General features: G+C 36.8%; 1 protein-coding gene across 3 annotated transcripts in view; it reads left to right on the forward strand.

Moving 5' to 3' along the window:
* The window catches only part of LOC117345036, an 84,684-nt gene that overhangs the window by 34,485 nt on the left and 27,679 nt on the right, over positions 1–22,520 (forward strand). The gene's annotated exons all lie outside the window — the stretch shown is intronic.

Genomic DNA, 22,520 nt, shown 5'->3' on the forward strand with positions numbered 1-22,520 from the left:
AGAAAGGGTGGTAAAGAATCTTAACTGGTCGTGTTTGCACCTATTGGGCATGTTTGTCCACAGAAGCAGGTCCTTGTCGAACTTGAACAATGCGTGAACTCAAATGAAATCCTAGTCTATAAATTGCCGTCACAAACATTCACATGTATTAACGACCTTTTGTCAGGCAGTTTGTTTACAGTGCTAAAACCGCTAAAATAAAGAATCGGTAGAAGGATTGGTTGTTTGTCATACATGATACTGGTAACCATAGCAACCATTTAGTCCCCGTCTAACAACGAAACATTGTTACGAAGACAATGACACTTAACATTTAGTTTACATAATTACTTTGAAAAATATTCTAAGAAACGTCAGGAGTACGATTAAATAATTACTCAACATGGTACAGAGGCACATCAAGATGTCAATCATCTCATTTTATTAGAGATCATGCCCTCCTCATCTCTCAACTTGGTGGCGTTTTCGTCGTCTCATAGGTAATACAAGACTTTAATTTCTCACATTTACTGACGTCACATCCGGTTATTGACCAATATGGCGCCGGTAAACCGTCACACGCAAACCTAAATATATCTTTTCGATTTAGATAATTGGCATTTCCCATTGACTAACAATGATAATAGGTCTCTCGCGACTGATAAACCGGAAATTGTGATCAAGTGTCGGCTATCGGTCATTCAACTTATCATCTCTAAATGTAAGTTCTTGCTCATACGGAAAGAAAGGACTTATACACAGACTCAGTTTGTTCTCCCTTTGCTAGTACATGTAATTGAAAGCTCATATTGCACTTTAAATAGAGGGGCTGCAATAGCTCTGCTAGTTGTTCATCCAACTAACATGTAGCCTAGAACATCTGAGGTACTAGTATGTCGTTCGATTTTTATTCGGACTGGTACCGATTTTGTGTGTCGTGGTTAATTTCTCGGGTAAGACATTTTATCACAATAGCTCTGTATTCTATGATATGAACATTTGCTGTTCAATGCATTGCGTAGCCGCCAGCTTCTTAAAGAACACCCAGCCTCCTAACGACCCTTGTTGTGATGAGGCTCAGTAAACAAACAAAAACAACTTCATTCCCTAGCAATTTACTACAGATGTTAACCCTATGGTGACATGATTGCTAAAAATCATGAGATCATCATTTTCAGATATGCTGTTTTTAGAAATGTTGGAACTACTCAGATTCAAAAGCTCTTATTTTGATCATTTATCACCGAATACATAAAAATTAATCCATTAAGAATATCAATGTATTAAGAATTCCTGTATCCAGAGGAAAACGTAATTTGTAATCCGTCATAATTTGTCCGCCTAGAAATACTAGATGAAGGAACAATGGCAATCTGCTCATTAATTCTAGAAAATGGAGCATCATTTTGCGATCTCGCTAATGCAAAAGAAAAAAGTACGCGTATTTATGGAATTTGTGGAGATCTATTATATAACTCATCTTGTTGAAACTGGCAGGATTTTTCAAATTCTCCTAATTAAATTACCAACATTCCAGCGATAATGCCCCTTTATCATGCTATATACGAATTTAACTCATTTGTCAGTTTAAATACTCTTCATGTGACATTTCATGCGGGATTAATGTTAGGAGGCCCGTGGATTTTAATATCTAAGCTCTCGCGATGGAAAAAGAAAAGTTTAGTACGTATTAAAAGTAGATTACGTCCTTCTGTCTATACCCGCGTACAGATGTCTTTTATTAATGCTTCTATTCCGCGTACACGTTTCCTGATAACCTTCATGATCGAGGCATCAGGGATTTGCTGAAATTTGTATTGCTATTGCCAACCTGATATATATGTTATATCAACTTCGCTTTTGCATAACTACATGTATATGAACTTACAGGTGACTTCATTCTACAGTCCAAATACACCGTCTTTAGTCTTAGCTGATGCGCATGCGTGGACGACTAAAAACAAACAAATATACAAACAAAACCGTATAGCTTGTCGGACTTTTATTATGAAATAACAAATGATATTTTTTGTTATGCTCTTGCGAATAAACCATCCAGATTGTGAAACAGCAGCCTTTTCTCTGCTGTTGTAAGCAATTAAATCGATGAAACATTTGTTTAGTTAAAACCTCTTTTCAGACAACAATGAACAATCTATGAACCAGACACTTGTGTAAACCGGCCAGATATGCTGGTCCCGATGACATTCGGTTTAGTCAGGTATTTTGATGCTAATGATTCGGAATGTATCAATCGTTGTCATCTCTATATTACATGTATTGTTGTGAGGAGTTGTCATCTCTATATTACATGTATTGTTGTGAGGAGTTGTCATCTCTATATTACATGTATTGTTGTGAGGAGTTGTCATCTCTATATTACATGTATTGTTGTGAGTCGTCATCTCTATATCACATGTATTGTTGTGAGGAGTTGTCATCTCTATATTACATGTATTGTTGTGAGTTGTCATCTCTATATTACATGTATTGTTGTGAGTCGTCATCTCTATATCACATGTATTGTTGTGAGGAGTTGTCCTCTCTATATAACATGTATTGTTGTGAGGAGTTGTCCTCTCTATATAACATGTATTGTTGTGAGGAGTTGTCTTCTCTATATTACATGTATTGTTGTGAGTCGTCATCTCTATATCACATGTATTGTTGTGAGGAGTTGTCATCTCTATATTACATGTATTGTTGTGAGGAGTTGTCATCTCTATATTACATGTATTGTTGTGAGGAGTTGTCATCTCTATATTACATGTATTGTTGTGAGGAGTTGTCATCTCTATATTACATGTATTGTTGTGACATAAGGAGTTGTCATCTCTATATTACATGTATTGTTGTGAGGAGTTGTCATCTCTATAGTACATGTATTGTTGTGAGGAGTTGTCTTCTCTATATTACATGTATTGTTGTGAGGAGTTGTCATCTCTATATAACATGTATTGTTGTGAGGAGTTGTCATCTCTATATTACATGTATTATTGTCAGGAGTTGTCATCTCTATATTACATGTATTGTTGTGACATAAGGAGTTGTCATCTCTATATTACATGTATTGTTGTGAGGAGTTGTCTTCTCTATATTACATGTATTGTTGTGAGGAGTTGTCATCTCTATATTACATGTATTGTTGTGAGGAGTTGTCATCTCTATATTACATGTATTGTTGTGAGGAGTTGTCATCTCTATATTACATGTATTGTTGTGAGGAGTTGTCATCTCTATATTACATGTATTGTTGTGAGGAGTTGTCATCTCTATATTACATGTATTGTTGTGAGGAGTTGTCATCTCTATATTACATGTATTGTTGTGACATAAGGAGTTGTCATCTCTATATTACATGTATTGTTGTGAGGAGTTGTCATCTCTATAGTACATGTATTGTTGTGAGGAGTTGTCATCTCTATATTACATGTATTGTTGTGAGGAGTTGTCTTCTCTATATTACATGTATTGTTGTGAGGAGTTGTCATCTCTATATAACATGTATTGTTGTGAGGAGTTGTCATCTCTATATTACATGTATTATTGTCAGGAGTTGTCATCTCTATATTACATGTATTGTTGTAACATAAGGAGTTGTCATCTCTATATTACATGTATTGTTGTGAGGAGTTGTCATCTCTATATTACATGTATTGTTGTGAGGAGTTGTCATCTCTATATTACATGCATTGTTGTGAGGAGTTGTCATCTCTATATTACATGTATTGTTGTGAGTTGTCATCTCTATATTACATGTATTGTTGTGAGGAGTTGTCATCTCTATATTACATGTATTGTTGTGAGGAGTTGTCATCTCTATATTACATGCATTGTTGTGAGGAGTTGTCATCTCTATATTACATGTATTGTTGTGAGTTGTCATCTCTATATTACATGTATTGTTGTGAGGAGTTGTCATCTCTATATTACATGTATTGTTGTGAGGAGTTGTCATCTCTATATTACATGTATTGTTGTGAGGAGTTGTCATCTCTATATTACATGTATTGTTGTGAGGAGTTGTCATCTCTATATTACATGTATTGTTGTGAGGAGTTGTCATCTCTATATTACATGTATTGTTGTAACATAAGGAGTTGTCATCTCTATATTACATGTATTGTTGTGAGGAGTTGTCATCTCTACATTACATGTATTGTTGTGAGGAGTTGTCTTCTCTATATAACATGTATTGTTGTGACATAAGGAGTTGTCCTCTCTATATTACATGTATTGTTGTGAGGAGTTGTCATCTCTATATTACATGTATTGTTGTGAGGAGTTGTCATCTCTATATTACATGTATTGTTGTGAGGAGTTGTCATCTCTATATTACATGTATTGTTGTAACATAAGGAGTTGTCATCTCTATATTACATGTATTGTTGTGAGTTGTCTTCTCTATATTACATGTATTGTTGTGAGGAGTTGTCATCTCTATATTACATGTATTGTTGTGAGGAGTTGTCTTCTCTATATTACATGTATTGTTGTGAGGAGTTGTCATCTCTATATTACATGTATTGTTGTGAGGAGTTGTCTTCTCTATATTACATGTATTGTTGTGAGGAGTTGTCTTCTCTATAATTACATGTATTGTTGTGAGGAGTTGTCATCTCTATATTACATGTATTGTTGTGAGGAGTTGTCATCTCTATATTACATGTATTGTTGTGAGTTGTCATCTCTATATTACATGTATTGTTGTGAGGAGTTGTCATCTCTATATTACATGTATTGTTGTGAGGAGTTGTCATCTCTATATTACATGTATTGTTGTGAGGAGTTGTCATCTCTATATTACATGTATTGTTGTGAGGAGTTGTCATCTCTATATTACATGTATTGTTGTGAGGAGTTGTCATCTCTATATTACATGTATTGTTGTAACATAAGGAGTTGTCATCTCTATATTACATGTATTGTTGTGAGGAGTTGTCATCTCTACATTACATGTATTGTTGTGAGGAGTTGTCTTCTCTATATAACATGTATTGTTGTGACATAAGGAGTTGTCCTCTCTATATCACATGTATTGTTGTGAGGAGTTGTCATCTCTATATTACATGTATTGTTGTGAGGGGTTGTCATCTCTATATTACATGTATTGTTGTGAGGAGTTGTCATCTCTATATTACATGTATTGTTGTAACATAAGGAGTTGTCATCTCTATATTACATGTATTGTTGTGAGTTGTCTTCTCTATATTACATGTATTGTTGTGAGGAGTTGTCATCTCTATATTACATGTATTGTTGTGAGGAGTTGTCTTCTCTATATTACATGTATTGTTGTGAGGAGTTGTCATCTCTATATTACATGTATTGTTGTGAGGAGTTGTCTTCTCTATATTACATGTATTGTTGTGAGGAGTTGTCTTCTCTATAATTACATGTATTGTTGTGAGGAGTTGTCATCTCTATATTACATGTATTGTTGTGAGGAGTTGTCATCTCTATATTACATGTATTGTTGTGAGGAGTTGTCATCTCTATATTACATGTATTGTTGTGAGGAGTTGTCATCTCTATATTACATGTATTGTTGTAACATAAGGAGTTGTCATCTCTATATTACATGTATTGTTGTGAGTTGTCTTCTCTATATTACATGTATTGTTGTGAGGAGTTGTCATCTCTATATTACATGTATTGTTGTGAGGAGTTGTCTTCTCTATATTACATGTATTGTTATGAGGAGTTGTCATCTCTATATTACATGTATTGTTGTGAGGAGTTGTCTTCTCTATATTACATGTATTGTTGTGAGGAGTTGTCTTCTCTATAATTACATGTATTGTTGTGAGGAGTTGTCATCTCTATATTACATGTATTGTTGTGACATAAGGAGTTGTCATCTCTATATTACATGTATTGTTGTGAGGAGTTGTCTTCTCTATATTACATGTATTGTTGTGAGGAGTTGTCATCTCTATATTACATGTATTGTTGTGACATAAGGAGTTGTCATCTCTATATTACATGTATTGTTGTGGGGAGTTGTCACCTCTATATTACATGTATTGTTGTGAGGAGTTGTCATCTCTATATTACATGTATTGTTGTGACATAAGGAGTTGTCTTCTCTATATTACATGTATTGTTGTGAGGAGTTGTCTTCTCTATATTACATGTATTGTTGTGAGGAGTTGTCATCTCTATATTACATGTATTGTTGTGACATAAGGAGTTGTCTTCTCTATATTACATGTATTGTTGTGAGGAGTTGTCTTCTCTATATTACATGTATTGTTGTGAGGAGTTGTCTTCTCTATATTACATGTATTGTTGTGAGGAGTTGTCATCTCTATATTACATGTATTGTTGTGAGGAGTTGTCTTCTCTATATTACATGTATTGTTGTGAGGAGTTGTCTTCTCTATATTACATGTATTGTTGTGAGGAGTAGGTGTCTTCTCTATAATTACATGTATTGTTGTGAGGAGTTGTCATCTCTATATTACATGTATTGTTGTGACATAAGGAGTTGTCATCTCTATATTACATGTATTGTTGTGAGGAGTTGTCTTCTCTATATTACATGTATTGTTGTGAGGAGTTGTCATCTCTATATTACATGTATTGTTGTGACATAAGGAGTTGTCATCTCTATATTACATGTATTGTTGTGGGGAGTTGTCACCTCTATATTACATGTATTGTTGTGAGGAGTTGTCATCTCTATATTACATGTATTGTTGTGACATAAGGAGTTGTCTTCTCTATATTACATGTATTGTTGTGAGGAGTTGTCTTCTCTATATTACATGTATTGTTGTGAGGAGTTGTCATCTCTATATTACATGTATTGTTGTGACATAAGGAGTTGTCTTCTCTATATTACATGTATTGTTGTGAGGAGTTGTCTTCTCTATATTACATGTATTTTTGTGAGGAGTTGTCTTCTCTATATTACATGTATTGTTGTGAGGAGTTGTCATCTCTATATTACATGTATTGTTGTGAGGAGTTGTCTTCTCTATATTACATGTATTGTTGTGAGGAGTTGTCTTCTCTATAATTACATGTATTGTTGTGAGGAGTTGTCATCTCTATATTACATGTATTGTTGTGACATAAGGAGTTGTCATCTCTATATTACATGTATTGTTGTGAGGAGTTGTCTTCTCTATATTACATGTATTGTTGTGAGGAGTTGTCATCTCTATATTACATGTATTGTTGTGACATAAGGAGTTGTCATCTCTATATTACATGTATTGTTGTGGGGAGTTGTCACCTCTATATTACATGTATTGTTGTGAGGAGTTGTCATCTCTATATTACATGTATTGTTGTGACATAAGGAGTTGTCTTCTCTATATTACATGTATTGTTGTGAGGAGTTGTCTTCTCTATATTACATGTATTGTTGTGAGGAGTTGTCATCTCTATATTACATGTATTGTTGTGACATAAGGAGTTGTCTTCTCTATATTACATGTATTGTTGTGAGGAGTTGTCTTCTCTATATTACATGTATTGTTGTGAGGAGTTGTCTTCTCTATATTACATGTATTGTTGTGAGGAGTTGTCATCTCTATATTACATGTATTGTTGTGAGGAGTTGTCTTCTCTATATTACATGTATTGTTGTGAGGAGTTGTCTTCTCTATATTACATGTATTGTTGTGAGGAGTTGTCACCTCTATATTACATGTATTGTTGTGAGGAGTTGTCATCTCTATATTACATGTATTGTTGTGAGGAGTTGTCATCTCTATATTACATGTAGTTTTGTGAGGAGTTGTCATTTCTATACTACATGTATGTTTGTGGGGTATTTATCTGTATCTAATTGAGCGTAATTCTTGGTATAGTTTTTAAACAGGTTTTGAATTGCCTTCCTATGATTTATAGGCTGATGAATGACAAAACTTTGCAGAAAAACAATATGTCGCGCACTTAAAATAAATTGTTATGAAAGTTGATCTTTTGGATTACGGAACAGCTATGACTACAACTATGACGTCCTAACACGAGCACGCGCTTGATGGCCATGCAAATGTAAATATATACAGTTGATAACATATATTTTAGGAAGCCAAATATACACCACGGATTTGTCAAAACTCTCTTATCTACTGATACGAAGCACTTAACTAATTACATATATAGAAGGTTTCTTACGATGAAATGACTTGAATATTGCCTAAATAGATGATGTATTGATACAATTTCTACTGTATATTATTGTTAGGGTGAGATTTTTTGTGGTATCACTTTTGTCACGTAATTTGTGTACAAGTATGTAAATGTTAAATGTTAATCTTCGTTATTGTCGTTCCTGAGGTATTGTAAGGAGTGCTTGTTATTTGCGATGGGTCGACCATTCCCCTTTTTATGCATGTATATTCACTTTGCTGGGTTAATACATATGCATTTCTGCATGAAGAAAATAAATAAGGATGGTCTGAATTCGTAATCGGCAAACGAAAAAAAATATAATAACCAAAATCTAGATCTCACGAGAAAAACATATTTTCATTTGAGGAATGAATAAAATATTTCACTAGTTGAATTCTGGAGCGTTAACATAATACAAATTAAAACTGCGCATATCTTTTTAGACGTAGATAAAAATCCTTACAACACCAAGTTCTATTTGCATGATTAAAAGTCATTGCGCTTCTGTCAACTGCACATGCCGACTATCGATAGAAAATTACCTCGGGAACCCAAGATATCGAAACAGCAGACGATTGCATCTCTGCCATGGCATTACACTGTGTAAACACACGACTGGTTTTACCGAAAGTATGGACGCCTGTCATTACTATTTATCTTTTCTCGAAGTCAGATATAAATACAGCGACTAACACCATTTCCGGTTTCCCCTAGGTACACTACAGGGACCGTTCAATAAAATAAAATACTCGCTTTTAACGCTACTTCCGGACTCGAATATATAAAGGGTACACGGATGTTGTATGAACCAATCGAACAGCCTACAGGCATGTTATCGCTGTCTTCGATCTAATCAATAAGTTTACTGTTAGTAGTAACATGACGTAACCACTCCCGAAATGTCAATGGATTACATCACCGATCATACCGAGGCTAATTAATTTTAACTTCATTACGTAAATTAAAAAAGATTGTATCTCATTTTGACACAATGCCTTGTTACAGCTTGATGGACTCAATCAAACAAACACATTAGAGAAACTGACTGACACATGGATTTATGATAAGGATACGTATAAAAATATCGTACCAGTCTGTTTGTGTATTTTTACGTAAACTTCATTAAAATGTTTGTACTTCACAAATAAACCCTGAATGCGTTGGATTCATAATATGTACCCTTGTAGCAATCGGGAAATAAGGGACACTCTCAGGAGACGACAGAACTCTTCTCGTTATAAACATCACGGGAACGGAATCAGCCGAGGTTAGCCGATTGGAGATGCTTCCCTCCTAACTTGCCGGAAAGTTCCGATATAATCCGGATATTGTTACGGAATCAGCCGATTGGTGATCAATGATATCTGACCATATGTTTCATTCGATAAGTAGTATTTACACATATTTGTTCAAAGATGCGTTTTACACGTATGACATGTAATTGCATAGCTGCATCCGTTTCAGGTTTTCTAGGTATAGAAGAAGCTCGCGACTGATTTCGACATTCATGTTCTTTGTATTCCATCATATAGATAACAATGATCTTCAATGTATTTTTCCTTGTAGGACAACTCTGGAAGTCGTGTCGTTTGACGTAACAATTCTTGTTGTCAGATACGTAAGCATGTATATATGGGTTTATGGGCGGATATCGGAAGCCGGTCTCCGTTTCGTGATTCAGAATCACACGACTTCCGGAGTAAGTTGAGTTTTCAAACTCCTGCGACCCTGCTTGTCATTTAACAAGTTTACAGCTACCATCCGGCACAGTATTACAGCGCGAAAGAAAACTGGTAGAAATATTTTTAAAAGAGCGCATAGTTGATAAAATTAAAATCACTGGCTTCACTAGGGAATCTTATAATTACTGGTCTAACGCTCAACCGATCGAGCTAAAAAGAAGTAATCCCTCGTCGAGAGGTACATGTATATTGTGGCTAGTATTTATTAGGGTTACATACTTCCCCTCCAGGAAAGAACTCGTCCTCGAGTTTCCAGGAGTTACAGCGATGCCTATGGAGTAAGTCTGAGTATTTTCCCCGGGTCTCTACGTGGGCGCCAATATAACAGAGAGCATGATTAATTAAATTTAAATCACTGCCTCCGCTAGGGATCAAACCTGGGACCTCCGGTTTACTAGCCTAGTGCTTAACCAATCGAGGTAAATAGTCTCGAGTCGAGCTATGTATAGCGGCTGATACATGTATTACCAGGGTGTCATATTCGTGACAAGGAAAGCAATATGAGAACAGGAAAGATTCTGAGTAATTGATCAAGACCAAAAGGAACAAACCCAGCACTATTAATGTAAAACATAGGAGAGAAGAGATTGGTAAGATAAAAAGGAAATAATTATTTCTTTATTTAGAAATTTTAATGTTTAAATGCCAAACACTCACTTCCATTGTTTCCACTCTGATAATCATCGGTATCCTGGTTGCATGCTTCAACCTATTTTCTGATCCAAACTTGACTGGTCGTCAAATCGTGTCAGGGTATCAAGTGAAATAAAAATCGAATTTCTTCTCACGGAAGTTTAGTATCTGTTTATGCTTATATTGACAACGAAACTGGTGGATGTTCCCTTTAAAATTACACCACAGTGCATGCCGGGATGGATGAGATCAAAATGATTGACTTACATAAAAACCACATGCTCCATAAACTGGCTATAAACCCTGACAATAAATCGGTATGTGCAGACTGCCGTATATATTTCTCGGCCGCTACCCGATATTTAACCGCATACATCAACATTTCTCTGTGACAGAGTAATTTAAGCCTTCAAAAAGGAGCCATCAGTCTTTTACGGCATATAACAAAGGCACACGACGTTCGTTTACAGTGTCATGTGCTTGCGTTTCTTTTATTTCTGAGTCCTATTGCCCTTCTAGACATGGGAGACACCCAGAAATATGGGCTTACGTGATAATGTGTACCTGTCATGCATGACTATACTACGTTTATAAGGAAAATGTCATCCAGCTATCCCTGTAGGTATGATTTTCGCGATGTATTACAAAGTTTTGAAGTCTGTGGAAATGGATTTTGAGATTCTATGAGTAGACTGGAAAAAAATTGCTTTAACTTTTTTCTTGGATTACCAGCTTCGTGCAAACATTGCATGCATATATTGGGTTTTCAAAATCATACTCCACATTTTTTTTGCCAATGGTATTAGCTTTCGACGAAAAACCTCTGTAATTGAGTCTGTCTGCGGTTTGAAATCTTATTTCATCTATATATATTGGATCATTGCAATATAGATTTTCTGAAATTAGTTTGTAGAAAGGGCTCTTTGACTACGGATTTTATGCATTTCGTACAAAAAAACATCGACTTTTAGAAATGGCAGATGTACAGATTGTCCGTAGGTTTTAAATGCCCTATCAAACACATTTCCATATGTAAATTATTTTATGCGGTGTCTACTGGAATGGGAGGCATGTACATGTAAATGGCCACTTAAGTTATTACGTGGCATTTCACTGTTACGTCATGTCGCAGGCAAATTGGTAGGTCATCTTTTCTGACACAAGCGTGACATCACTTCCGGTTCATTACACAGACACCGGAAGGGGCCAAATATATATCCTGCGTGCTCCGTTCAGTACTGAGACAGAGTTATATAAACGGATACGTCCTAGAAAGTTTGAGCCTAAGTGTATATACATGCGTGTCTATCTTCATGTGTCTAATGTAATGTGTGTTAAGATTACAGAGAACATCACGTGTCCACGTGGCATGATGGAAAATTCTCGTATCCACTTACATATGATTAAATGTTCGCGCTTGACATAAAGACCTAGTAATGCCTTTAATTAATATTAAAATAATTATTGTCATTAAGGCGACTTGGGTATCCTATGACATATTGCTTCATATTTGAAGTCCTAATATACGTATATATATTAGTGTTTCTTGTAAGGACCAATCGCGCTGACGTCATACTTGTTTCGGATGCTATCTATATTTACAAAACTGTCAAGGTGTAATCCGATTCGGTCAGTAAAACATCCATTTTATCCTTATTATTGATTTTCGTTTAAGCTATATAATTACGGCACGTGGCCCGAACGCATGCGCACACACAGTGTTTTAACTTGATGACCAATATAATCCTTGACTAGTATGGTGGTATATGTGTGGCTATCCTCGGTATGCTCTCATACACCAATGAATCATCCAACTCGCTATTATTCATGGGAAGAATTTCCATGTCTGTTTCTGCTGCAGTCGTGCCAAATCAGCGAACAGACACATTTCTCCGTATAGCCTCGGGTTGTTTTTTGTTTCCTTATGTATTTCATGTAATTAATATCTTGACTGGCAAGATGTAAGTTTTGATGTAAATTGCATACAATATTGGTCATCTGGTTTTGGAGATGAACGACCACCTTATAAGAGCTGCATGGTTATCTTGTTCATTGAACGTCTATCCTCTTAACATCACAGTACATAGGATTTTGGTTCATGGGCCGTTTAGTTGAACGACCATAATGCATTTTATATGACGTCCATATGTATCTTGTTTATGGGACGTTTAGAAGAAAGATAATTCTATATAAACTGTAAGTCCGGCGTTTAACTTCGCCGCAACAAGCAGATTTATAGCACAGTTGTTTGTATACTGGTAGCTTTATGGTGACATGAAGCACGTGTTCTGAGACTTAACGCCATACCATTGGTAATGTTGGATCAGCTTTAGATAAATGATTCCATATATGTTCTGGTCATGTACCTCGACCAATGTTGACCCCTACCCGCCCCTGCATAATTATGATTTCCTTCTTGAAGAGACTTATCCCGGAGAGACAGATCTATGTCTGCCACACAAAGCTCGGTTTGCATTGCACTTACTCGGCATCGAGGCTATTTTTTTTATATTTAATTTCATTATTTTTGTCAGTGACCTGGTTTTCGGAAATTGTTCCAATTTTGCCCATTTGTGTTAGTATGTTATATACACGTATACATAGAGGATATCTAACAGTGTCTTCAGTAATACCAAATATATTTCACGAGTGGGGCTAATATTTTGATATTTTTCACGAGTGCGCAGCACGAGTGAAAAATATCAAAATATTAGCCACACGAGTGAAATATATTTGGTTTTACTGAAGACACTGTTAGATTTTCTGTTTATTACATTTTTTATCAACGAAAACCCTACCCCGTATGCTAACTAGGACTACAGCGATAATTTGTAAACAAAAAAAGTAGTTTCCCCTGTCCAGGTGCTGACATATATGTCGGGCTTTCTGATTGGTCAATTATTTTGGTATTTTCTAATCATTAATTTGATTGGTCAAATCAGCAAAAGTGATATTTTTCACTAGTGAAAAATATCACTTTTATAGAATGAATAATTTTTGATATTTCACTGGTAAAAATGTAATAAATATATATATTGGGCATTTATTGTCCATCATTAATTATTCTAATTGTTATCGGTGCAGTTAGGAACACAATTTATCGATCAACATCACTTTAATTACCAGAACTACATTGCATATAAGGAGTTACAGAAATGACGAAACAATTCACCGTTATGATGTTACAGGCCGAACGTATTGTAACACCAAGTATGGCATTATAGTGCACGTGTACTACTGTCAATAGTTAAACAGCATTTGCTTACAATGTAGTTTGTATTGACAGTAAGGCAATGTGACAGTTTTAGCATGATTCTATACGGTTCGTCAGCCTCGGTATGGCTAACCTTACACGTGGAGAATTTCAATTTCACCCACTCAGGCATACACATGCATATATCGATATTTTTATCCACAGCGGACATCAATATGACACAGTATATTGTATCATTGCTATGTACTTTTATGTAGTGAGATATCAGACGTTAACCCTCTCGACCATCTCGACTGACATCCAAAAAGAAATCCCATCCAGTTTGAACATACCGAAACGCAAACGTTTCTAATATTTCGCAATTAATACCATCACCCAAAAACTACCGCGCCATTGACACGAAACTATCCATTCCCCATCAATGTATTACGAACATTCCTTACTGAAACAGGACCATCAACGACTTGAAAACACCTCTTATCAAAGCAGGCATTTCCCATGACAGCCCGTTGTCCTATCATAGATTGAACTGTCTGCAAGCAATATGACAAGATCTTCATCACCTACCATTCTCACTTATAAACTCCAGCCTTCGCTAAACCATTCGTTTAAAACACACACATGTCCACGTTAGTCTTCATCGTCTTAATGATGCTTGTTTGCATAAGAGTGTACCTCCGCCACACACCTAAGGCTACCCAAAGATGGCGGCTACGGATGGCGAGGTCACGGACGATTTTATAGTGTAATCACACTGAAATGCCACACTTGGACATGATAGCGTGACATTCCAACCAGTCATATTTTACTGAAAAGAGGTTAACTACATCTTAACGACCATTTAAGCCATATTAGATTCTGAATATCTAGTCCTTAACGACAATTTATGCCATAGTATATTCTGAATAACTAGTCCTTAACGACAATTTAAGCCATATTAAGATTCTGGTTAGCTAGTCATTAACAACAATTTTAGCCATATCGAGACTCTGGTTTACTAGACAATTATAGTTATATTAAGAATCTGATTAACTACATGTAGTCTTTAACGACAATTTCAGTCATATTAAGATTCTGGTTAACTAGTCCCTAACGATGATTGAAGCCGTATTAAGAGACTGGTTATAGTAACAAAGGCCATACATCAAAATGACAATGACAATCAGAATTTGTTTGTTACGTTCACGGAGCAGCTAATGTCATATGAAGACGGTGTCAACGAATGACGGGGCCACTGACGGATAATTTCATAGTGTAATCATGCTGAAATGCCACACATGGACACGATAAAATAACCCCGTCTGGTCACATTGTACTGAAAACAGACTAGCAAGTACATACATGTATGTGTATCACCGTATGGCAGAAGACCCCCGTTATTTATTAATATATATATACTAAAAAAAAGTAGTACGTTGATTTCGTTCTGGATTTCACACTTCTCCGTACCATCACTATCTAATCCTAGGACCCATGCATACGAAGCAGTCACTATGATGTATTTTAGGTTCATTGTCTGATAAATATGGTTCTTATTACTATTTATATGTGAAGTTTACAAAATAATTGAAAGGTGCAGAAAAATGATTTTTTACCAGCAAAGAATTGAATTTGATCACATTTGAAGAAATGCGCACCAAGTTACAGTGGATTTGAGAGGATATTTTATAGGTAAAATATGCGACGAGATTTTACTGGGTAAATACATGTAAAAGCACTCAACATCTATCAAATCCGCAGACAGCAGTTATAGTGTAAGGATTAAGCTTAGACGGTAAGTATTTCTATGTTAGGGTGATAAACGTTTCAATCAAGAGCAAAACTTCTGTGCCCATAAATATGCGGAATAGGCGATCTGTATATTGAATTGAAACAATATTTATAGCGATGACAGTTGATGGCGGAGTAATACCAGTCCAGCTGTTGCGGCCTTCTATGTAAACATCGGATTGAACTGTAAATAGGCAGTAAATAGGCTGTAGACTAAATTTATTGACTGATTCGCCTTCAATACTAGGTGTTAAACACTGATGTCATGACGAGCATATTGTATTGGCAAGCTTTCTAATTTGTCAATAATATAACTCCAGACTATGTTAAAGTCTTCTGAACAAATAGGTATTTGTATCTTTTGTCATATTGTGTAGCCGAGATTCATTATACCCTGGTAGGAGCTTTATAAATGACACTTTTCCTTCATTGTAATCAGGATGCTGTAGGACCGAGTTTTTCCTTCAGTTTTAACCATGATAGGAACAGATTTTCCTTCATTTTTGCCCATAATAGAACTAAGTTTTTCTTTCAGTTTTAACCCTGATAGCACCAAGTTTTTCCTTTATTTTTAACCATCAAGTTTTTTTCTCCATTTAAAACCATGATAGGACCAACGTTTTCCTCCATTTATAGCTATGATAGGAACACATTTTTCTCCATTTTTAACAATGATAGTACGAAGTTTTTTCCTTCAGTTTTAACCATGATATGGCCAAGTTTCCCTTCAATTCTAGCTGTGATAGGAACAAGTTTTACCTTTATTTTCATTAATGAAAGGACCAGTTTTTCCTTCCTTTTTAATCAATGAAGGACCAGTTTTCCTTCAATTTTCATCATTGAAGGACCGATGCAATACAAAAGAGAAAACATGTTGACGCCCTGTCATATACCTTGTATATGTCTGAGAGTAATGAAAATCTGAAGTATGAGAAATGGATAAATATTATTTTTAAAAGTGATAGATATTAAAAAAGCCGTTACAGGTCAATAAGATTTCAAAAACTATATTAAATGTTGCAAACTGAACCAAGCATTACAAATACTCTCACGAGCGAGAGCTTGAAGAACAAATCCTTCCATTTAAAAGTTAGTATTATACTCGGCATCATTACCCGAGAGAACAATTGACATATTTTGGTGAACTGGAAGTGTACTTTGATACCTACAATTATATTCAAATATCAGTTTTTCAGATGCTAATACCAGTTCTAGATTTATTGTGGTTGGACTCATTTTACGGCCGATGTCGGGAACCTGCTGGACAAGGCAAAATATATCATCCGCAGAATACACAGCAGAACTACATTAGTAAGCGTGTAACACTACAGTAGTTAGCGTGTAACACTACAGTAGTTAGTGTATAACACTACAGAATTAAGCGTGTAACACTACAGTAGTTAGCGTGTAACACTACAGTGGTTAGCGTGTAACACTACAGTAGTTAGCGTGTAACACTACAGAATTAAGCGTGTAACACTACAGTAGTTAGCGTGTAACACTACAGTGGTTAGCGTGTAACACTACAGAAGTAAGCGTGTAACACTACAGAAGTAAGCGTGTAACACTACAGTAGTTAACGTGTATCACTACAGTAGTTAGCGTGTAACACTACTGTAGTTAGCGTGTAACACTACAGTAGTTAGCGTGTAACACTACAGTAGTTAGCGTGTAACACTACAGTAGTTAACGTGTAACACTACAGTAGTTAACGTGTAACACTACAATAGTTAACGTGTAACACTACAATAGTTAACGTGTAACACTACAGTAGTTAACGTGTAACACTACAGTAGTTAGCGTGTAACACTACATAAGTTAGCGTGTAACACTACAGTGGTTAGCGTGTAACACTACAGTGGTTAGCGTGTAACACTACATTAGTTAGCGTGTAACACTACAGTGGTTAGCGTGTAACACTACAGTAGTTAACGTGTAACACTACAGTGGTTAGCGTGTAACACTACATAAGTAAGCGTGTAAACCTACAGTGGTTAGCGTGTAACACTACAGTGGTTAGCGTGTAACACTACATTAGTTAGCGTGTAACACTACAGTGGTTAACGTGTAACACTACAGTAGTTAGCGTGTAATACTACAGTAGTTAGCGTGTAATACTACAGTAGTTAGCGTGTAACACTACAGTAGTTTACGTGTAACACTACATTAGTTAGCGTGTAACACTACAGTAGTTAGCGTGTAACACTACATAAGTTAGCGTGTAACACTACTGTAATTAGCGTGTAACACTACAGTGGTTAGCGTGTAACACTACACAAGTAAGCGTGTAAAACTACAGTGGTTAGCGTGTAACACTACAGTGGTTAGCGTGTAACACTACATTAGTTAGCGTGTAACACTACAGTGGTTAGCGTGTAACACTACAGTGGTTAGCGTGTAACACTACATAAGTAAGCGTGTAACACTACAGTGGTTAGCGTGTAACACTACAGTGGTTAGCGTGTAACACTACAGTGGTTAGCGTGTAACACTACATGTAGTGAGCGTGTAACACTACTGTAGTTAATGCAGTAGTTACCGTGTATAAGTACAAAAGTTAGCGTGTAACAGCAGAGTCCATAGCACTATAACAAATTGCCAAAAAATACACAATTTCTAGTTCGGGGAGATTGTTATAATTCCGATGATATGCATTTCTTTATCAGAAAGAAGGTCATCAATGTGGGAGGAAACACCGCCTGTTTCCGGGTCTCAATGACGCTTGACTGGTATATTCCCTAGTGGATGGCATTGCCTTTTGTTTCGGGATCTCGATAACGCTTGGCTGTTACTGTCCCTAGCATAGAAAAAAGGACATATCTCCTGTTTCCCGAGTCTCTTCAATGGCTTCTATAGTTCCTGGCATAGAATTGACAACCCTATGTCTCCTGGTTTCAATAAAGCTTGACTGATTTAATCCCTAGTAAGTGAACATCAAACGTTTCCGGGTCTCCTTGACGCTTGACGGGTACGTATAGTCTCTAGTATATGAGTGAAGATCTTAGTTTCAATGAGGCTTTTCTGCAAATTTTGTTCATCTTTCTCAATTACCTGTTTCTGAAATAGCATATATAGGATTCACTGTTGGTATGTACCGACGTGTATCAGAGAGAGCATCTGGTTTTATAACCTTTACACAAATGAAGTGTTCAGATTTATAACGATTAGTGATGTATCAATCAATTGTTTATATTGTTAATTTTGACTTTCTGTTTAAAGAAACATTACCAAAAGATACGCCATTCGACACATAACTTTCTTTATGATATATTTTGCATTCATTAGTCTTTTTCTATAAGTTACTATAATTAAATCCTGCCATGGTTAATATTTCCTAAATCATCGTCGAAAACAGTGCCGTGGAAACTGCTGCAATAAGACCTAAAAGCATGGAAAGCTAACAGAAAAATATCAATCTAGACCAAACCAGAAGTGAAATCAATCTTAAAGGCTTGTTTGTGGAGAAAGCCATGGTAATAAAACCAAAGAGTATATCATCCTATACGTGATAAAGGCCTTTGTTCTCAACAGCGCCGTCTATTGTCTGGAGTTCGTACAAGGGACACTCTTGTGAAATATAAGGAATTAGTAAAGCAGAAAAGTGTAGATCAGTAAGATAAGAAAAATCTGATGAAATCTTACAGGATTTGGTAAAAGGTTCCATTATGGTAGCAACCCGGGACAAACGGGAACCATTAATATCAGATCATCACTTAGTCATCTTGGTAGCTTTGGTATAGGTTTTTTTGGTATATTCTAACACTGAACATTTAAAGACTTTTAAAAGAGGAAATGACATTTTCGGAACCAATCGATTTACATGTCTTATGATATGCGGTATCATTGAACCATATATCTTTTCTAAACAATGAATGTATTTTTGGGTGTATCCTTTCTATGACCATGAATGTATTTTTGGGTTTTTCCTTTCTATACCATGAATGTATTGTTGGAGTTTCCTATTCTAAACCGTGAATGCATTTTTGGGTTTTGCCTTTCTACCATGAATGTATTGTTGGAGTTTTCTATTCTAAACCGTGAATGCATTTTTGGGTTTTTCCTTTCTACCATGAATGTATTGTTGGAGTTTTTATACAAGCTTGCACTTTTTTCGATTAATCACAGTTGGAGGATGAAAGAGGTTATCGAATGTAGTTCTGTTATGATATAGAATGGTCAGTATAACAAAGTTATATGTTCCGAACGAAACGCTATAGAAGTTGTTGTATGAGGGTTCGTATTAAACCACTTTAGGCCCTTAGCACCACTGACGAATCCTAGTAGGATTCAATGGCTGTATGATGCAGAGTTTATTTCATTTTTGGCTCAAATGTATTCAACTCTCAACCTGTTTTGAAAGGTTCTAAACCTTGTATGCTTTTATCATAATTATATTTTATGTGAATGATGTGAAAAAAATGAATTCGATACTTACCTTAGCCAGTTTCTGTATCTTTTGTCTGTATTGTGACGTCATGAGAGCTGTGTGACGTGATTTCGTTATCATTTTAAAGGACTCTCAATATGTCCTAGATTGTTATGATAAACATGGAGTATGGACTTTCTCAAGCTCTGTATCGACGAGGTTCAACGACACGGAAAAAGAGGACATGATGTAAAGTTATATCCGCAGCATTCTCGGCTAGATATAAGGAAAGCATGTATGGTCTCCGCGTTGTTAGAATATGGAACGATCTCCCAGAACATGTTGCCATAGCACCAACAGTAAATTCTTTCAAAAACAGACTAGATAACTGGATATAGGAATTGGAACTGTTGTCACAATTTATTGATTTTATTTATTGTAATAATCATATTTTGGAGTCCGGTATAGAGGATCAAAAGGTCCTGCACTGGTAATAAAATTATCTTATCTTGTCTGATTGTATTACGTGGTTATTACGAGATCTATAATAAGATATATATGTATACTTTTGCATTATTCCATTACTTTACAAGGCCATGTATATATAGATATTTTAATAGATGCGTAAGATCCTACATTGATACATTTTTCTATATAAAAAAACCCAAAAAACAAAACAACATAATGTCAGGATTTTAGCACCCTATGGTGAATTTAAAATCATGACGGATCCCTGAATCTGTGTGGCACAATCTAATACATATCACCAGAGAAAGAAAATCAACAATTCTGCGAAAAAAAAATTGCCTATTTAATATCGCCTAAAGTTCGTAAAACTGGTTTCACAAAAAAAAATTGATACTTGCATCTAATAAGAAAATCGATATTTCATTTATAAAAGAAATGCAGCGCGGTATATTTTTTATGAATCTGTATCGTGTTCTCGGCGCCCATTCGACTCCGTGTTGGTGCCGAGCTTCAATGCATAACAATACTAGATTCTGCGATAAATCTGTGTAATCAGAAAAAACCAATGTTTACTCAAACGAAAATACTAAACAGATCATTACCGGTGAGAGTGTGTAACCGTGTCATGTCAATCGGTCGAATGTTTAGCTTGCTATGATTTATTTCGTTTTCTACTTCCTCCTTTTCAAGGTCGTTTTTCTCAAGCCCTGCTTCAGTTTGTTTGTTTCCTGGGCTAATCACCTCATGAACAGCTAGGGTCATTTTGAGGTAGAGTCTCCATGTAGCAGTTAGCGACTACATCACTGAAAAAATAGAAGCCCATGGCATGCCGATTAGACGAAATGTGTCTTGCCAAAGGACACAACCACGACAGCAAAAGACCGGCCTGTTTCTCAGCTTCCAGAGAAATACAAACTGACATGGGTAGAGTGCGTCGAATAACGTTCCTCGGATCTTCACCTCAGGTTACGTACGTGGCCGGTGCTCTAATCGTTTGAGCTATCGCTGCCTCCTCACCTGAGGTTACGTGGCCGGTGCTCTAATCGTTTGAGCTATCGCTGCCTCCTCACCTGAGGTTACGTGGCCGGTGCTCTAATCGTTTGAGCTATCGCTGCCTCCTCACCTGAGGTTACGTGGCCGGTGCTCTAATCGTTTGAGCTATCGCTGCCTCCTCACCTGAGGTTAGTGGCCGGCGCTCTAACCGACTGAGCTATCACGGCCCCTCACCTGAGGTTAGTGGCCGGCGCTCTAACCGACTGAGCTATCACGGCCCCTCGCATAAGGTTAGTGGCCGGCGCTCTAACCGACTGAGCTATCGCGGCCCCCTCACCTGAGGTTAGTGGCCGACGCTCTAATCGACTGAGCTATCGTGGCCCCCTCACCTGAGGTTAGTGACCGACGCTCTAATCGACTGATCTATCACGGCCCCCTCACCTGAGGTTACGTGGCCGGCGCTCTAACCGACTGAGCTATCGTGGCCCCCTCACCTGAGGTTAGTGACCGACGCTCTAATCGACTGATCTATCACGGCCCCCTCACCTGAGGTTACGTGGCCGGCGCTCTAACCGACTGATCTATCGCGGCCCCCTCACCTGAGGTTAGTGGCCGGCGCTCTAACCGACTGATCTATCGCGGCCCCCTCACCTGAGGTTAGTGACCGACGCTCTAATCGACTGATCTATCGCGGCCCCCTCACCTGAGGTTAGTGGCCGGCGCTCTAACCGACTGAGCTATGGCTGCCCCCTCACCTGAGGTTAGTGACCGGCGCTCTAATCGACTGATCTATCACGGCCCCCTCACCTGAGGTTACGTGGCCGGCGCTCTAACCGACTGATCTATCGCGACCCCTCGCCTGAGGTTAGTGACCGACGCCCTAACCGACTGAGCTATGGCTGCCCCCTCCTTGTTTCAGCTTTTGACACGTCTATTATGACAAGCTTTGTTTTTCCCTTTTCTTCCATTTTTACCCGGGACAGATATGCCCTGTTAAACGCTGATGATTAATTTGTTGCTTGTTTTCGTTATCTGCTTCCTCCTTGTTAAGGTTGTTTTCTCAAACCTTGCTTCAGCTTTAGACACTTTTATAAACATTCTGTTGAACGTCTTCTCTATTCAAATCATCTGTTGTAATTTTACTTTCATGTAAGCATTAAAGATAATTTTAAAGGCATTAGTTTGGTTTGGTTTCTGTTAGGTTACAGCCTCTACTCGCGATTCT

Source organism: Pecten maximus, chromosome 16 (assembly GCF_902652985.1).
Source record: "Pecten maximus chromosome 16, xPecMax1.1, whole genome shotgun sequence".
Lineage (NCBI taxonomy): Eukaryota > Metazoa > Mollusca > Bivalvia > Pectinida > Pectinidae > Pecten > Pecten maximus.